The following is a 6,016-nucleotide window of genomic DNA, read 5'->3' on the forward strand; positions in this document are numbered from 1 at the left end:
TTATGTTACAATCGTCCGCCAAATTTAATTTGCTTTTAAGAGTACGCTCATAAGCCTAGCTTGTTCACGTAAATGCGCCCGATATGTTTTTGTCATCTCCAAAGTCAAGGGATCTATTAGATTTCTTTGATTTTTTTTCTCATCATTTATTGTCCCATCGCTGGGAAATTCGGGTCGCTTCCTCCCAGTGGAAAGCTAGCAGCAACAGAGCCGCGCTACCCCAACTGAAGTCAAGGGATTTATTAGATTTGTTTTTCTTCTCATTACTTTATTGTCCCATCGCTGGGAAATATGGGTCGCTTCCTCCCAGTGGAAAGCTATCAGCAGAGTCGCGCTATCCCAAAGTCAAGGGATCTATGAGATTTTTAAATTTTTTTATTACTTTATTGTCCCATCGCTGGGAAATTCGGGTCGCTTCCTCCCATTGGAAAGCTAGCAGCAACAGAATCGCGCTACCCAAAAGTCAAGGGATCTATTAGATTTTTTTTCTTTCTTTGTCTTGCGAAAAATCGTAATATTTTACCTATCGGGCCCAACATAGAGGCTATAAACAACAAATATTAATAATAATAAAAGGCATGTACATGTATTACTTTGTGGAATGCAATATTTTTACATTTTTACAAATCGCGGTTTTAGGTTCGACGTAATTTGTAAAAGGTTTTTACATTTTTACAAATCACGGGTTAACACCAGTGCTGTGCGAGGGTTGGCTTGCTTTTGAACAACGGCGTTGAACTCTACTCATAAACCGTCTAAAACGTTTGCCGCTCCCTATGACGGCTTACTAGTGCCAAAACCTCATAATTGTAATTATCAAGGGAAAATTAGTAATTGTCCCTTGATAATTACCATTTTCACGTGTTTATTACTAATTATTACTAACTTTCACCTGTTAATTACTAATTTTTAGTTTTGGCTCACTTCCTGACGGATTGCTAGTGCCAAAACTAAAAATGTGTAATTTTCCCGTGAAAATGAGTAACTAACAGGTGAAAACAGTAACTGACAGCGTTAATTAGTAATTATCACGTGATAATGGGTAACCCCAGGTTTTGGCACTAGTAAGCCGTCACTGATAGGGCTTACTAGTGCCAAAACCTCATAATTGTAATTATCAAGGGAAAATTAGTAATTTTTCCTTGATAATTACCATTTTCACGTGTTAATTACTAATTTTTCCTGGGAAAATTACTAACTTTCACCTGTTAATTACTCATTTTTAGTTTTGGCTCACTTCCTGACGGATTGCTAGCGCCAAAACTAAAAATTAGTCATTTTCCCGTGAAAATTACTAATTATCCCGTGAAAATGAGTAACTAACGAGTGAAAACAGTAACTGACAGCGTTAATTAGTAATTATCACGTGATAATGGGTAACCGCAGGTTTTGGCACTAGTAAGCCGTCATAGCTCCCGCCATCGTGTGCTGTTCAAAGCGAGGCGATGAAGACGTTTAGGCACGGTGTTTTTTATGTGGATTCCCAGTCCGAGTTTTTAAAAATCGCTTAACCACGTGACTCCTGCATTTACAACGCGTGTAAGAAATCATTCTTACACGTGTAATAAAAAATCCATACACGTGTAAGAAATGATTCATACAGTAAGAAATAATGCATACACGTGTAAGACTGAAATATTTAATACACGTGTAAGAAACAATTCATACACGTGTAAGAAATAATGCATACACGTGTAAGAAATGATTAATACACGTGTAAGAAATATTTCATACACGTGTAAAAAATTATTTATACACGTGTAAGAAATAATCCATACACGCCTGTAGGAAATGATTAATACATGTGTAAGAAATAATTCGTACACGTGTAAGAAATAATTAATACACGTGCATAAAATAAAAGAGTTTCTCCTCGTTGAGATAATAAAGTGTTCTATGTTCTATGTCCAAGAAATAAATACATGTGTATAAATTATTTCTTACACGAGTATGAATTATTGGTTATTATGAGCCAAACGGCTTTCCACAGATTAGGAGGGGTGTTACAGGCGTTCCGAACACCCCCCCCCCCCCCCCCCCCCCCCCGGCTGTCCAAAAAAAAAGAGAAAAGATTCTGTCTGTGAAAAAAACCCAATACTAACTTTAAAAGAAACAAGAAATTCCTCTGATGTAGGAAAAACACCCCCGTCCTTACCATTCTCACTGCCACCAACTGAGAAGGTTATTTCCCTTTGACCATTAATATGTCCCTCTATAAGTCCTTGTAGAATCTTAATCCACCAATAACTCCCTAACCGTGTGTTTGACTGGTCCCAATTTTTGTAGGAACCGTCTCAGGAATGTATAGAACCTGTTCACCAAGTTTGGTGACGATCGGTCAGTTCATTCTTGAGATCTATATGCGAACACAAACACACAAACAAACACTGAAACACATCGACCGAATCCTATACACACCCCTATACCGGAGGTGTAATAATGAGTGGCTGCTGACACCAGTTGATCATGTTTTAAATGAAGGATAAGCCACAAATGTTTATAAAACAGCTAAAATTCTACCGACCCCTGGAGGCATATATGTATCACCGCGTGTCGACTGCTGGTAATGGTAGTAAAGTACTTCTAGTAGGATAGACTTCTGGTCCGGTAGTATTGAATAATCGTCTTTCGAATCTTGCTGCTCGAGAGAAAAAAACTTAAATGGTGATCACTGCACAGGGAAATAAAACTGCAATGCAATAATAATTCAGCTTTTTTGACGAAAGATCGGCCCCTTCAAAAGATAAATAGAATGACCATAAATCGTTTCAAATGACTTCGTGAACTGTTTTTTTCGTGAGTGGTAAAAAAAATCAAGGCACCCAACCAAAAAGATAGCTTACTTTAATTTTTTTAAACCCTGACAAGACCATATCCCGCTTGATTTTGTGTATGTGTCAAAGTGGAGGGAAGGTCTCATCCCACTGATAAAACAGACCGGCCGGATTTGAGATGGTGAGCCGTTGTACCCTTCACTGACGGGCACAAAAGTTTTCACCAAAATAAAAATCATTTCAGTTTCACGATTCTCTTTGTTCTTTTGATGTTCTTGTTTTGCTTTTTAATTTGAAAGAAATGTTACCAGTACGTAAGTCTTGCCGGGGAATGACCAATTTCCGTTGGCGTCCGTTCAGTCTACCTCCGTTGGACCAGCCCGCCATTTCTTCTAATAATTAACTTCCAAAATGTGGGGTGCTTTAATTTTGTGTGTATATTTCTTCAGTGTAATTTATTGTGTCAGTCGCAACACGGATGTGTTCAAGTGTTTACATGGCACCGTAAGAGCCTCCTTCAACTTGCATGCATACTAAAAATCAACCGCCTTGCTGGCTGCTTCCTCAGTGTGCAGAATCAAACAACAAGAATGTTTAGTTTAAAGGAAAGTTTAAGTCAGTTTCGACAAAACCGTAAACATAATACTATACAAGTACATCGACCCAATTCCTGGTTTTTTTATTCTGAATTTTCGAACGTTAGCAGTTTGATTTTGGATTTGTCGAGTCTTTCTTGTGCAGAGTTAGAATCTTGAGCTGAATTCAATTCACACATTGCCATAAACCCAATGCAGCAAAAAGTCCCCATCTGCACAGAAAGCAACAAAGCTGTATATTTTTGGTATGTCACAAGTCGAAGGACAATCTCATCTCGAGTAAAATCCCGGATCTTTGATGTACAAATGTAGCCTATTACACGATCGAGTAATAAGGTATCCGAGTTTGAATTTATTATACCAAAGCATCATCATAACAGCTAACCTATCCCAAGATTTGACGTCTTTCACTTAGGGATGATCGCATGCTCCGTTGTGAGCACCGGTGGGTGGCACAGTCATTTGGTAGTTCGACCTTTGTATCGCAATATCTAGCCTTTATGCAGCTATCATTATTCAGTGGGCCAGGCCGAATGCGTCAGAAATGACGCTGATTTGTTATCACCAGGGATGCAGCGATGAAAATGCAGTGGCAGGAGCCGGAGGCAAGGTGTCGTAGTAATAACGATAATTAATCAATAATGTTGTCTAATAAGAGCAGTGTGTGTGATTGCGTGCGTGCCGTGTGTGTGTGTCACGTGTTTGCCATTGTTTTGTGTGTAACGTGTTTTTGTGTGTATCACGTGTTTGCGTGGCGGTGTTTGTGTGTGTGTGTGTGTGTCACATGTTTGCGTGTGTTTGTGTTTGTGTGAGTGTGTGTTTGCCTGCCGTGTGTGTGTGTGTGTGTTTGTTTACGATTCAATTGGAAAAAGTTCTGTCAAGTCACAAAGCTGATTTGCATAATAATTGTTATTTGGATCCCGGCGTGGCAGCGACGTGGGCGTCTGTCACGCATAGATTAGTTGTGAAGTTATCTTTTCCCATTGTTCGTTTTACACTGATTTAGTCAAATTTTGACTAAATGTTTTAACATAAAGACTGGGAATCGAGACAAGGGCGGTGGTGTATGTGTGTGTGTAGAGCGATTCCGAGAAAAGTACGGGACCGATCTTCATGAAACTGCACATGAGAGTTCCTGGGTATGATATCCCCAGACAGTGTTTTCCTTTTTTCGATAAATGTCTTTGATGACGTCATATCCGGCTTATTGGGAAAGTTGAGGCGACACTGTCACCTCTCATCATTTTTCTATCAAATTGATTGACATTTTGGTCAACCAATCTTCGACACAGTCCGGACTATGGGATTGCATTTCAGCTTGGAAGTTTTAACAATTTGGTCATTAAAAATCTCAAAATTGTAATGAAAATTAAATTAATGTAATAGACCCAAAAATTATTTCATTTTATTCGTTATCTCCTGAATCCAAAAATATATAGATATGCCATGTTTACTCTGAAAATGTACTTAACAAGAAGAGCAAACGCTCGATCGAGTCACTTTCGCAGTTCTGAATATTATATGAGGCATCAGATGGACAGGAAGAAATTGCTATTCACAACACAATGAGTCACGTTCACATAAAATTTGAGCCCGGTCACTTTTATAGTTTCCGAGAAAAGCCCAACGTTAAGTTGTGTGTTGCCGAACAGAAAAGGCTAGTTATCTCCCTTGTTTTTCTGATAACGTTCGTAAAAGGCTACAGATGTAAATACTTTGATGTAAAGAATAATCCTACAAAGTTTCAATCACATCCGATGAACTTTGTCAAAGATATAAAATGTCTAATTTTTCCTTTGACGCTGACCTGTGACCTTGAAAAAGGTCAACGAAACCATCGCGAGTTAAAGTGTAGAGGTCATTGGAGGTCACGACTAAACAAAATATGAGCCCGATCGCTTTGATAGTTTCCGAGAAAAGTTCAACGTTAAGGTGGTGTCTACGGACGGCCGCCGGCCGGCCGGCCGGACAGACTAACACTGACCGATTACATAGAGTCACTTTTTCTCAAGTGACTCAAAAATTAATGACAGTATGTTAATTAAAATTATGATTACAAATTAAATTTGAAGTAATCGACCTAAAAGTGATTTAATCTTATCCTGTATAATTTCCTGAATCCAAAAATATATAGGTATACATGTACCATGTTCTCTTAAAATGTGCTCACAATGAAAGAAAATAGGTACTCGCATGTTTTGCGGAGCCGAGCGTGACCTGTCTTTGCTAGCCCAGACTTACATTAATTTTAGTCTTGGTGATGGTTGGTTTTTAATGTTGATCTTTTAGTTTCAACCTAACATATTGACTAAAAATGTTTTGATATTGCTTCACGCGACTTGTTCAGTTGTTTGGTTTGTTTGTATGGTATGATTGCAGGTTTTCCTGTAAGAGTTATGCTTTCTAAAGACGGCATGACGACGCACGTTCCTTTCCGTTCACTGTGGGAGGTTGGGGGTAGGTGGGCTGGGGTAAGGAAGGGTGTGTCTTAACCGGTCAGTCACAACCGGTTGAAACAGCAGGGAAAAAGAAATCAGAGAAAGGCAAAGCGTTTGAAGTACATGTATAACTATAAAACATATTTTTTTTAAACCAGAGCATTAACGATTAGTTTATTAGTGTGTGTGCGTGTGTGTGTGTGCCTGT

General features: G+C 38.8%; 1 protein-coding gene across 1 annotated transcript in view; it reads right to left on the minus strand.

The window, feature by feature from the left end:
* Nucleotides 1–4,819: 4,819 nt before the first annotated feature.
* LOC138966679 (regulation of nuclear pre-mRNA domain-containing protein 1B-like) overlaps nt 4,820–6,016 on the minus strand; it is a 183,023-nt gene continuing 181,826 nt past the window's right edge. Inside the window, exon 9 of the transcript XR_011455743.1 lies at nt 4,820–5,177. The gene's annotated coding sequence lies outside the window, so the exon portion shown is untranslated. The remainder of the gene's footprint in view (nt 5,178–6,016) is intronic.

Source organism: Littorina saxatilis, linkage group LG1, assembly GCF_037325665.1.
Source record: "Littorina saxatilis isolate snail1 linkage group LG1, US_GU_Lsax_2.0, whole genome shotgun sequence".
Taxonomy (NCBI): Eukaryota; Metazoa; Mollusca; class Gastropoda; order Littorinimorpha; family Littorinidae; genus Littorina; species Littorina saxatilis.